Source organism: Aotus nancymaae, unplaced genomic scaffold (genome assembly GCF_030222135.1).
Source record: "Aotus nancymaae isolate 86718 unplaced genomic scaffold, 86718_ANA_hifiasm-v0.15.2.pri h1tg000016l, whole genome shotgun sequence".
NCBI classification, from domain to species: domain Eukaryota; kingdom Metazoa; phylum Chordata; class Mammalia; order Primates; family Aotidae; genus Aotus; species Aotus nancymaae.
The window spans coordinates 11,935,365-11,949,318 of record NW_026988428.1 but is presented as its reverse complement, the minus strand read 5'-3'; the positions used below and the strand labels follow the sequence as shown (position 1 = coordinate 11,949,318).

Below are 13,954 nucleotides of genomic sequence, written 5' to 3'. Positions count from 1 at the left end.
TCTAATATGTTATCTCTTTTTAGCTTATAGATCTTTACTTTTGACTCTTAGTGAATCTCTTATCAGAATAGTTCTTACCTCATCCAGAAGACGAGTAACGAGTGATGATTTTCCTAAGTGGCCACACAGGGAAATTTTTTTTTAGTAAATATCCACATTTTAAAAATATGGCTAGTTTTACTTATATTCATTACATTCTAACTGCTTAAAAAGCAGCCTTTTAGATCCTTACCTAAGATTTATTTTTTGCCTTCTGCTTTTTTAGGGGGATACATTTTCTTATGTTTAATTTCAGTAGCTTCTAATTACCTACAGTTGGTCATTTCTCAGGGCTCTTTCAGAGCTGAACAATGGGTAAAGAAAAACATTCCTATCATTAGTGAAGCCCTATGTATACACAAGGGTCACAAAATGATAGAGTGAGCTTCAAAGAGTAGACATAGGTCACACATATAATGAGATGGTGGCAAGAAAACAGTTAACGACAGCGACATTACATTGAAAATCTAAAACATACAGCTAAAAACATTTCAAAGATCTAGAGAATATACCAGTTCACAGAAAATACTCCTAATAAAGACATATTGTGCTTGTTACAGAAGTGATAAAAGAGCTTATGTAGCTGTATTTCAGGTTTGTTGACTATGAATATCCACTTGTCTCAGACTGCATAGTTACTAGAAGTGTGATGTTAATTAGACCACGGTCACAGGTTTAATTCCTATGTGAGTTGGTTAGACAGCGTGATTGGTTGGATCAGGCATAGCAGTAGGCATCTTTCCAAAGGCATGGCTTCCAGTACCGTGGCTGTGTTTATTAGGCAAGTGACTCTGGAGAAATCTGTTAAATTCTCTGAGCCTCAATTTCATCATCTATAACATAAAAGTAATAATATCTTGCCTTTCTATATCTCAAAGGACTGTGAAGGAACAGGGAGATGTTTTCATTGAATGTTCTCTTAAAATTTAGAAAGTATGATGCAAATGTAAATTATGATTAGTGCAATTCCAGTCATACACTGCAATGTCTATTATTCTGCAAACCATACCTCTCATTTGCAGGGATGACCAACCATCGCAGTTTACCTAGGACTGCCTCTGTGTAAGTCGTGAGAATCCTATGTTTCCAAGAAATGCCTAAGTTCTGGACAAGCTGGGACTATTGTTCACCCATAATGAATAGGAGGCAAGAGTTCACAGCATACCTAATTCTCAGCTCAGTGGTGGTTTTCTTCCTGAACAGCATGTTCGTTAATATGTTTACTATGACTTTTAGAATATCTACAATGCAACAGCACTTTGTGAGATAGTGAATATATAACGGTAAACAAAACAGATTGGGCTTCTGCTTCAGAGAAAAGTCATTCTATTCTAGGAGAGATAAATCAAAACAAGTAAAGTACAAATAAGAATATAATGGCATGTTGGGAGAAATGTATCCAAGAAAAAAAAAAGAGCAGGTTTCTATGAGAAAGAATAGAAAAGGAGACTATCTTTATGGAATAAAAGGATGTGATATAAATTAAAATTGAGGCCTAAAGGATTTTAAAAAGCCAACTGAAGAACACTGGAATGTGTGCATGTGGTGGTGGAGTGAACTCATGGAAGAAGGAAGAACATATATATGCTAGATTATCTCTTTCAGTTTTACGTTCTTGGCATAGTACAATACCTGTCATAAAGTAAGTAGGTGCCCAAGGACAAATTGAATGAATGAATGAATGTGCCCAAGAGTACAGTTTCAATACATAGTAATTGACTCTAGAATTTCAGTCCCTCTCACCTTTTTAGGGGAAACATTATTTGGGACACAGTGACCTTCTTGGCATCATTACGTGATACTGAGAAGATGTCTTTTGCCTCTACTATCCTTTAATACTGTGTGATCCAGGGACTGGGGCACACGACCCAATGCCATCCCTGTTGGCTGTCTGTGCCATGAAGGCCTGTGCCTGATGTCTCATAGGCTTCTAAAATTAGAAACCTTAGAGGAATTTTGCTGCCTTTTAGTTTTACTTATTTTAAAGAATTAACAGGTTTTGTACACATATACTCTGAAGTGCTACAAATTGTATTATTCTCCAGTTTCTTCCACCACCATTTATCTCTACACTATAACCTTTAGCTTTTCTGCCTCCAAGTTTGATTTCTGGTCTATCATGAAGCATTTTGCTTTTGTAATTAAAGAAAAAAGTTGCTACTAAATGTTTCTATCTGCCTTGAAGTCTTTCTGTTTATCACACCATGTTCAATTACTCTGTGTCCTTCCTTGCCAGGTTCATTTCTATTCTTCCATGAAGTAGAACAAGAGCTCTTTAAGTATTTGTCATTGCTTTTCTGCCTTGAGTTTTCTTTGTTTCTTTCTTTTGATAATTACTACTATTTAAAAACCTCATTAAATATAGTTACTTATACACATGGCTATGCTAGTCTGTAATCACCTCAAGAACATAATCAATATTTGTTTTTTCTTTTAATTAAGGCTCCTTCCCTCCCTCTTCTCACTCATCCCTAGCTATACCATGAATGTGGTGGTACTAAATAAATAAGTTTTTGTGCAATGAAAAAAATGCTTTTAGATGATACAAACAAACATGGAAATATTTTGAGAATAATTGGAAGCAGAGAATTGAAGTTTGGGGAAAAAAAGGGGGGCCTCTAATGGATAAAAGTTAGAGGCCTAGAGGACCCCCTTTTTCCCAAAAAAGGGGGGAAAACTAAGGCCTAAAGAATTTTAAAAAGCCAACTGAAGAACACTGGAATGTTCTTCACTGGGTAAAAAGTATAATTGGACATTTTTGTAGTGTGACATCTAGCAAGATAAAAAATTAATTAGGCAAAGGACACTGGCCATGTATCAACCAGCACTCTCACTTATCAAAGAAGGATGCAACCAGTCTTGTATAGGAGGGATTGTCATCAGGTCAAATTGTTCCAGTATGTTCTGTGGTGTTCTTGTTTGAAGTCGTCAGTCTTGGAGATAAAACTGGCAAATCCTACATTTAAAGAAAAAGGTAGGGGTATTGCAAGCTTTGTGGTGTTTCTCTTGAAGCTGCCTCCCCAAATGGACTAGCACCTTAAGAAGCTCCATTATTCCATGCACAGTGTTAATCCCTTATTCTTGGAGGATAGGTTCCAAGACTCTCAGTGAATACCTGAAACCATGGATAGTATCGAACTCTACATACAGATTTTTCCTACCCATAAATACCCATGATAAAGTTTAGTACACAAATCAAGCACAATAAGATATAGCAATAATTAATAACAAAATAGAACAAACCTAATATACTGTACTAAAAGTTATGTGAATGTGGTCTCTTTCTCTCTCTTTCTTTCTCTCTCTCTCTTTTTCTCTCTCCCTCTCTTAAAATATCTTATGGTACTGCCCTCACCTATTTTCTGACTACAGTTGACCAGAGGTAACTGAAATCTTGGAAGGCAAAACCACAAATAAGGGCAATACTGTATTCAAGTGCCACCAGTAGTAATCAGAAGGCTGGAATTACCAAAATCATAGGCTTTAAAATCATGATGTCAGCACATGGGTTACTTTATCTGATTTGACTGTTCATCTAATCATATCAATTGCCATAATCCAATCAGGTGACTATATTTAATAGATTGGGAGATCCTATTTTAGTTTTACATTTATAGATTGGCAGAAATGATGGAGTAAATCTTTTTTCTTTGGATTACTAACTTTGCTGACAGGTGAATAGGACAGCCACTTTGAGAGAGCTACAGCATGACCTCCACCCTCTCTTCAGGCCCCTGGATCTCTCCTTATCATAGGATGAGCACTTTTCACTGTATTGAAAGTCTAATAGAGGAATATTCCTTTCTACAATGTATACTTTTCTAATATTTAATTTTTTAAATAATACACATGCATTCCGTTTTTTGTATATTTCTGTAAATAATCGTATTTTATATGTTTTAAATGTTAGAGTAAATACTGAGCAATTAATGTGCATGTGTCATTTTAAAAAGAAAAAATAGGAAATTTTTTAAAGAAAGGAGCTCATTATCAAAAAATAATTATTTAAACAAACCTAGATTCTCAATTTTTAAAATCATCTATTACTCCTTCCTCCTTTTGTAGACACCACATTTAGAAAAAGTCTAGACACTACCAGATAATAAAGTGTTTTCTCATTTTTAATTAATTTAACATATATGAATCAGAAATTCTGGTAAGCATGAAATATCTAACGTTACCATTAAATTGCCACAATTTATGCCAATTGCAATAAATAGTCTTATTTATAACACGTGTTATTGGTCAATAAGTGTTCGTTAAATCAAATATCAGGATAAAAAATAATAAGATTGCTGAAAATGTGTTGATAGAAACAGTGTTAGTGTAATTTCTCTTAAAGAACCATTCTATACAGGCAGCTATTTTAATTTAAACAGAACTCTTATTTTAATCTTATTTCAGAGTCCACAGTCAGCAATGAGTTGTATTTTTCTATGAACTAAAGACACAATGTGTATCCCACTTATTTTTTCATACTTAGCTATATAGTGCTATGTAATAATTCATGATTCTTTATGCATGTATGTATGATTGATTTGTTTGTCTGTCTACTTATTTTATCCATCCAAAAGCCCTTCAGTGATGGGCATGACATTAGCATAGAAGGGTCAGTAGAATAAGACTCAGCATATCCTATAGGAAAATAAGGCACAGACTTGTCCCAGATAGACTCAAACTTTAGTAGGGATCATGATCCCTAAAATACAGTAGATCACAGTCTCACTCTGTTACCCAGGCTGGAATGCAGTGGCATGATCACGGCTCACTGCAACCTACACCTCCCAGCCTCAAGCAATCCTCCCACCTCAGCCTCCTGAGTAGCAGGGACTATAGGCATGTACCACAATGGCCAGCTGATTTTGGTATTTTTTGTAGAAATGAGGTTTTGCAATATTGCCCAGGCTGGTCTTGAACTTCTGGGCTCAAGAGATCCTCCCACCTCAGCCTCCCAGCGTACTGGGATTACAGGCATGAGCCACCATGCTCTTCCAAGCATTGCAGATATTAACTTGCATAAGGCTAACAACTTTAACATGATAAACTTTTATTTATTTACTTTTCCTTTTCAAGACTTGTTCCCTGGAAGTAGTTAAGATAAAAATGAGATTAAACAGAAACATGAAGTATCCCCTACTTGGACCTATCTCAGAGTGCTCATTTATTAAAAAAATAGTTAGATTCTGGTAAATATTAAACATATTAGTTTAATCAACTACCTCTTACTTTAGTAAATAATTAACACTTCTCTTCGGGCTTCCAGAAGGAAATGCCACACCTCCTTTTGCTTGCAGAAAATCAGTCTTCAGTTGAGGAAGTGCCTTTTGAAAGTAAAACACTGCTTGTATTTAAATGGAGTGGCTGCATCTTTAAGGAAACCTATTGCAGATTGATTAAGAACTTGTGCCTTTCAGTCAATAATTAATAACTACATAGCTATGCCCAAAGAACAACATGTGTTCTAGGGTTAAACTGAGGGCACAAAAGGGATACCAAGTTCCCAGACTCTTAAAGCCATTTAGAATACTAAGTTATGAGAACAAATGTAATTTTAGGTCATGGTTAAAAACCCAAGAGTGACATTCTTTCATTTAGTACTTCCCTTACCTGTTTTAACTCCTCAACTTTGTGAACTTCCTTCATTTATTGGCTCTTTTATATCAGCCTAAACTGCTGTGTTCAGGGATATACGTATATGTGTGTTGTGTGTATATGCATGTGTGTGTGTGTATATATATGTATATATATATAAATAATATATGTATCTCTATATATAAACATATAAGTATTAAAAATTTAAATGACTTCTTATCTTTTTCTATAACTAGATCTCTCTAATTTTCCGCTAGAATACCTAATCTAGACTTGGAAATTAATTAATAACAGTTAAATTAATTTGTGCAAGGCATGATGCTTAGCGTACAACATGGATTCTTCTCACATAACCATCACAACTACTCTGTGTGGATTTAAACAATATATTCTCGTTTACAGATGGAAAAATGGGCTAGCTCAAGGTTTTCGAGGATATCTATCATAGTGATCATGATCTGAAATCCATTGCCATTGCTCACTTTAGCTGTCAGTAATTGAAAGGCAAACCTTTGTTTGCTTTGTAAATTAAAAGTGTATTCAATCTGAGAAAACTGATTGCAAAAGAAAATAATTCAATCTGCGAAAGCTGATTGCAAAAAAAGTAAAAATAAAAATAGAAATAGATTAAAAGTGTGTCTAATTATTTGGAACTTTGGTACTGCTTTCTTTATATATCAAGGTAACACATGCTACCTCTTCTGGCTAGAATGCTCTTCCCTCCCAATTTACCAGGCTAAATTTCTTACTAATTTTTCAAGCCTCAGCTCAGGATTGCTTCCCTGAAGAAGATACCTGTGGCAGCCAAACTGGGTCAATTTCTTCCATAACACCCTGTACATAGCTGATTCTTAAGTACTTTTAACTATAGGAGAGTTGGATATTGACTTCTGGTATTGTCAGTTCCTAACACAGACCTGTCATAGAAAAAATACTTCATGAATTAATACATGATTGAGTTCCCTAAATATCAAGTTGTTCTTAATTAGATTAGGGTTATATGTCAGGTATGCAAAATGTTGCAGCAACAGATGAAGGAGCAAGAACATACTATGTAGCAAGATAGGACAGAGCTGATCCATGAGGCAAAATAGTTTGAAGAGATCAAATATGTTCATAGAAAAATAAAAGCATATATTTAGAAAGCAAAAAGAGCCCAAGAAAGACAATTGAATATGTAATTGCTGAGAGTATGCAGAGTAAAATGGAGACGAAGATGAAGTTAAACTGAAGATATTTCCTGGAACAAGTTCTGAATCCCCAAATTTTCCCTTCTTACACAACCAGGTGTTTTGGAACTAATGTTGATTGTAGAGTTCAATTGTGTTCTTAACCCGTTATGCAGCCACAAGCAGATGGGATATTGTATCATTTTTAGTAGCATGGAAGAGACTATAAATATGCTAAACATTAGTTCACTAACTGCTTATTTTCTTACTTCATTAGAGAAGAAAATTACCCCATTCATAGAATGTTTCATTTCCTTTTCCACAGAGTTGATCACTAAAGCATAGGTCTCACTGATATGGCAATTATTTCAGAACAATAAAAAGAAAGCTACATTCCACATTGTCTAAATTACTGAATTCTTACAAAATCAAGGTAGAGGTCAGAGTAGGATGGAATATTTTCCAGCTGTTTAGGAAGACATATTGTTAAGCGTTTTATACAATGATATTATGAGAAGATGTCAGGCCATAGGAAGTGACCTGGGCTCACTTACTTATCTTTTCTATCTTGGACTCTATCGTGAGGACACTGAACAAAGTGATCTTAAAGGTCAATCTCACTTGTAAAGTCTATGCACTAGGCTGCTTTTTGATATATCCTCCTCTGATTACTTGTCCTTTAGTTATTTTGTTGATCATTAATGATCAGTATCTATGATGGCTAACACTCTCTGATCATTTCATTTGAATTCTTGTTAGCAGTTCCTGGGTGGGAATAGTTAATATAATAGGTTTTGGAGAGGTTGAATAGCACATTCACTGGAATTTGCCAATTTACCAACTATCTGAACTCAGTTAAGTTTCTCAACTTCTACAAGCCCAGATTTCCTTATTGTAAATTGGGGTTAATGATAGAACCATGCTCATAAGGTTGTGGTAAGTATTAAATGAGATAATTCATGTAAAGTGGTAGACATTTATTGACTAATAAGTATTATTTTTGTTAGTTTTGTGGGAAACTATGTTCAAAGTTTCATATATCTGGATTTTTATGTGCAAAATTTATTTATTTACATGTTCTTTCTTATTATCCCTGAATAAAACAAGAGGTTACTTAAAAAATAAAATTCAGTGAGTCAATGACTATAAGAACCACACATGCAGTCTAATTGCTTCATAAACCCTACAGTGTTTTTTTTTTTTTATGCCAAGACCCCAATTAACTTCAGCCGAATACCTGTGAAGTATAAGTCTCTACTAATTATTGATAAAACAACTGGGTATGACATAAGTGTGTCTTTGAATAAATCGTGTTTTCTTTCAGTTGATTCAAATCGCTGGCAGTACATAACCATAAAGACAGGCAGGCATGTTCTTACTTTACTTGTAAGATGATTCCAAGATCTCTGCCATCTGCTTTGAATGGCAAACTGTCGACACTCTCATAATTTAATATATGAATTTTGTTGCTTGACTAATTTATGTTTATCATAATTGATGATTTTTTCACTATATCTGTAGCTTCTTTGTGCCTTGCAATTTTTTTCTGCGAAGGTGGTTTGTATTAGTGATATTATGCTACAAAAGAAACTCTTCCAGGAGCAAATTATTTGTTGTTTCGGTAAAAGCAGTCCATGATCCTGAGACCACTCCATAGATAGCATGAGTTTTACAAATTATTTTATTCACAGTTATGATTTTCTAAATAGGATATAAAATATGAAATCCCGTACAAAGTAGAAAACCAAAGTCACTTGTTCTTTATTTAGTATTAATGTCTGAGTTTGTTAGTGATTGGAACTAATATTATGAAAATTTTCTCCATGTACCGGGTACTATATACATGCTATTTATTATTTACAACTACAACCTTTGCCAGTTAAGTTGCATACATTTTGAATTTATCTATGTTTACATTGACACTCAAAGAAATCAGGATAACCTATCCTAGATCACACAAGTACATAAGCAAGCATGCATCTGAACCCAGGTTAATTTTATTCCACAATATGTGTTTCCAGTATACTATAATCGCATATTGTGGTATATTGGTGTTTCCATTATACCACAATGGCAAGTATTATGCACTCATGGATGTCTATCATGGTCCCTGAAATCCAGACTTCCTGTGAGTGTAAGTTTTACAGGGTGTAAATTATGCATTTACACCCTGTAAAATGCATATTTTTTAATAACCCTGCAATATACAGTTAAACAAATAAAATAATCCTAAAATAAATTTTCAAAGAAAGAATGTAAGGAAACTGTATGAAAAGAGATGTTTGATTCAAAAGTAGATAGCAGACTCAAAGTGGACCAAACGATGGTGATTAAGTGAAGAGACTTCTTATTCATTCATTGGATAACTGTCATTCTTTCATTTTCAGCCTTACTCTGTGCCAGTAACTGAGCTGGGTGCCAAGGATACCAGAGTAATCAAAAGCTAGGATAGTCCTCATACTCTAATTTCTTAGAATCTTATTAAGGAGATACTTTAATAAATAAAATTATGAAATTACATCTACTTACAGTGATCTGTGTTTGTGTTTTAATGGAAAATATAGGGGACTATGAAAATTATAACATGGAGATATGGACACACATTTGCTACAAGAGAACCAATTTAAAATCATTATGAAAACAAAAGCATTTTACCTATTCTGTACATTTAAATATTCAGGTTTGTAATGAGGATGTAATAATGATATGAATAAACTCATATAATTGAGCTGTCTTTTAATCATTATAGTTAAATATAAATATTTTTAAAATTTCATTCATGATATATTAGAATGGTGAGATTATAGAATTTTTTTTTCTATTTTTAAAATATATGTGTAGTTAAATGATTTTTAAAGGTAGATGTAAAATTATCTCTCATATTCAAATATTTTTTAAGAATGGTGACTGAATCTTGGGAAACACTGTGAGGTGAATGTGTGGGTATGTTGTGGGGTATAATTTGATTTTTTTTCTTTCTTGTTTTGGGCCAAATGAACTTTGTACTCCTGATATGCCTGATCTTCAGTTTTGAAGGTGAGGAACTACAGCTGCAACTCAGCTGCAGTGATCTCCTTTCCTGGTTTCTGGCTCATAGACTTGATTAAAAGGAAAATTGAAAACATATCCAACCTTGAATTAATGCTACAAGATTAGGGCAAGGCTATGGAACTCAAACTTTCAAGGCACTAGCTCATTTCTGCTTTTGCTAAGTAATCAGAGTGCAAAATAAAAATGAAAACTATTTCATTGATCATTTATTTACAATCCTATCAACCCAGGTTCATATGCATTTTTGTGTGACAAGACATTTTCAGTGATGTATCTTAAGTTATATATGTACATAAATATCTATGTGTGTATATATATACACACAAACATGCAGTCATATGTATATATATATTTTAAAAATATTTTTTCCTGAATGACATAAATCTTACTTAAAATATATTTTATTTCTTTATCTTATTAGAAAAGTAATCCTGTAACATGTTTACTATAAAATTTTTTTTAATGCTATAAGTATAAAGGAGAAGCTAATAACCGTCTATAATCCCAAGGCATGAAGATAAACCATGTTCCATTTTTGTGCAGGTCCTTCCAGTATTTATCATACATATAAATATATATTCTACTATATATATATATATATATATGCACACACACAATAAATATATATGTGCATATTTATTTTGTAAGTATAAAGTAATATTTTATGATCTTATTTTCTTACTTATAATGATATTTTTCAGTATCTTGTAATGGCTATTTAACATCCTGCCATATTAGCATTCTGTATTGATCAATTAATCCCTTAGGGTTAGACATCCAAGCATTTCCACCTTTTTGCTGTTATATACAATGTCATGATAAACATCCTTACAGAGAAATCTTGAAGTCACTAACTTGAAGATGGAGTTTTGATTTATCTGCAAAAATAAGTTACAGAACTACATGGGCTAGAAAAAAAATTCCCCAAGTCTAATTCCTTTCCTCTTTCCATCTATGCACTGAATCCATCTTCAAACTGACTTCTAGGGTAGCGTAAAAAATAAGCTGAATTGTGCTCACTTGACAGCACATATACTGAAATTGGAACAATACAGAGATTAGCATCCCCCCCGCGCAAGGATGACACGCAAATTCGTGAAGCGTTCCATATTTTGAAAAAAATTAATAAATAAGCTGAATTACTTTAAATAATGTGTGTGACAATGGGATCTTAAATGAAAATTATATAACTACTGTCTATATAAGTTTGATCCTTTTTTTTCATATTATTGCCAGGTGTAATAAGTTAAAAAATACAAATACAAAAAAAGCCCATTTGTTCTTGAACATTCCATGACTACCTTGAAGTTATTACTACTGTATACACTCGATATACTGTATACACTATAAGATTGCAAAATGAAGACAGAACATAAGTGATAGAACCTTTTAGAATGTTACTATTACTGGGATAATGACAAAGGCTTTATGAATGCTAGCTTCCTCTCTCCTCCAGCAAGTATACATTCTCTACTGTCTACGTCAGATTCAGTTGGCCAGCATTACTGACTGAAAAATGATAGAATTACTTTTCTTTTATTGCTTTTTTTTTATGACTGTGAATATAAATCTATAGTAAATTGCCCAACTGAAAAAGTAACATTGAAGAAGAAAACCAAAGTAAGTTTTCTTGTGTATGTGACATGAAGGCACGGAAAGCCAATTAGCAGACTCTGCCTCACTTAGTTTATGCATCCCTCATGGGGTTAATATATAGGGCCAGTACTAATGAGTTAGTTATATGGCCAAATAATGATAGCCTGCGGAAAGAGAAGGGGAGCTGACGTCCTGACATTTATTTTCAAAATAGCTGAACATTTTCCAGGCACATTTTGTCGGTTCTACTGACAAAAGTTCTTCTGTTAGCCATCTAGAATAAAATTCTTCTCAACATGACATAATTGAAGATCCACCTTAAAACTTTGAAAAATAAAGATCTTTTCAAATTCAGATTGACTTTCTGACTCTCTCTGTTTTTACTTTATGAAGACACTGAGCTTGAAATGAATGTAGTTCTTTTTGCGAGTATGAAAAATTTGAAGAGCAAAGAAGATCCTTTAGGAATTGCTGTTGAATAGATTGATAGTTTAAAATTTGAAATAAAAGTGACTACATAAAATTGTATTGGTTCATATCTTACAATTTTACTATTTAAGATTTTGAACTGATAAACTAACAGCTGACAGAGAGGGTTATTTAAAAAAAGAGTCCCAGGTTTTAAGCCTAAGCAATTGACCTTTTAGCTTAGCAAAGCTACTAAGTATTTTAGATAGTGAACTAAAATAAAGGTTTTTCTGGAAGGAATAGCTTGAGGTGTACATGGGGACATCATAACAGATGCCAGAGAAGATCAAGGGCCTGCACACTATGCTGAGAACCAAAGAGAGTCAATGAAGAACTTGGCATTAAAGAAGTCACATGAGGCTAGGCACAGTAGCTCACACCTATAATCCTGGCACTTTGGGAGGCCAAGGTGGGAGGAGCATTTGAGCCCAGGAGTTTCAGACTAGCTTGGGCAACATAGCGAGACCCATCTCCACAAAAAGTACAAAAATTAGCTGAATGCAGTAGGGCATGCCTCTAGTTCCAGCTTCTTGGGAGGCTAAGGAGGTAGGATCCTTTGAGGCTGGCCTGCACTCCAGCCTGGGTGACAAATTGAGACCCTGGTAAAAAGAGAAAAAGAGAGAGAGAGAGAAAGGAAGGAAGGAAGGAAAGAAGGAAGGAAGGAAGAAAAAAGAAAGAAAGGAAAGGAAGGAAGGAAAGGGAAAGAAAAAGAAAAAAAGAAAGAGAGGGAGTGAGGGAAGGAAGAAGGAAAGGAAAGAAAGGAAGGAAGAAAGAGAAAGAAAGAAAATTGCATTGCATGGACAGATTGTGAGGAAAGTGGGAAGGTGTAGGGCTGAGGTGAGAAAATGTAGAAAGAGAGATAAACTAAAATGCAATTGGAACATTCTAGTTGAAAAAATAATAAAGGGTCTTACTATAGTTCTGAAAAGAAATAGACAGAATTGATGGCTATGTAGTTTAATTCTTTTTTAAAAAATGAGAAAGAGTTGGGATTTGGAGGCGCTTAAATGTTAATATGGACATCTGACCCAAATAATTGGGTTGTGTGTGTAGATTGCAGACCCAATCTATACTGACGTCTTGTTTTTAATCATATGACCAAAGCTCTTTTTAGATACCATTTATTCTCCCAATTTACCCATAACCTTTACATTTTTGAAACTTAGAACAAAATTTGGATGATGTATTGTTATCCATCAACTTGGGACTTTGGACAAGATGGAGAAATTATATGTATATTCTAGATCCTTTCCTCACATATTATTTGACCATTTGCTTTCATCATAACTTTGGCATATTACTTTATTTGATTTAGTGAGCCATATGTCTTCACCAGAAGAAAACTAAAACAAAATTAAAATTAAAAATATAATGTAATGACACTCCATTTTTTCTGAATTGATTGTAGTGATTTATTATCCTAGTATTTTTAACACTGAAAGATATCTATAGCTGCTTTTAAATTTTCGTGTCCATCTGAATTACTTTCAAAGCAAAGTCTTTTCCCAAGAAAGACCAGATGTGGATCTAGGTTTAAATCTAGATGTATCTAGGTATATCTTTGAGTTCTGTCTTTGAGCCCCTCCTTCCTAATATCTAGCACAGAGTAATATCTCTGAGAAAGGATCAAACTTGACAATTTCCATAGTGACATCATCCCTTCTCTAAAAACCTTTATGAAAAAAGTGTCCTTGAAGCCAACTCTATGGTAAGCTTGGAAAAAAACAGAGGCCGGGTTGCTTAAATAATGAAGCAAGGTCATCCTGTTTCCTAAGAAAATGTTTTTATTACTCTGAAAGGAACTTTGGAATGGAATCAAAAAGTGAATTGCAGCCCCTCCTATCTTAGAAGTTGTGTTTAGGTTATTAAAAAGACTTAGCTGGTGTTAGTGAAATTAAAATGGGGAATATGCACTGCCAGTTCAATATAAAATCTGTGTAAGTTTCCATAAGTCATATATTAATACTTATTTGCATATCTTGTAAGATTTATTTCTATTATGTATTATTAGAATAACAACATTAGAAAGTGATCTAGCC

At 33.8% G+C, this 13,954-nt stretch overlaps 1 long non-coding RNA gene and 1 other non-coding gene across 2 annotated transcripts in view; one reads left to right on the top strand and one right to left on the bottom strand.

Annotated features, from left to right (window-relative positions):
* LOC105728795 (uncharacterized) overlaps positions 1-13,954 on the bottom strand; it is a 528,968-nt gene that overhangs the window by 98,818 nt on the left and 416,196 nt on the right. The window lies entirely within an intron of this gene.
* LOC135275475 (U6 spliceosomal RNA) lies at positions 10,864-10,966 on the top strand. The gene has a single exon (XR_010343108.1). It is a non-coding gene; the product is annotated as a U6 spliceosomal RNA (small nuclear RNA).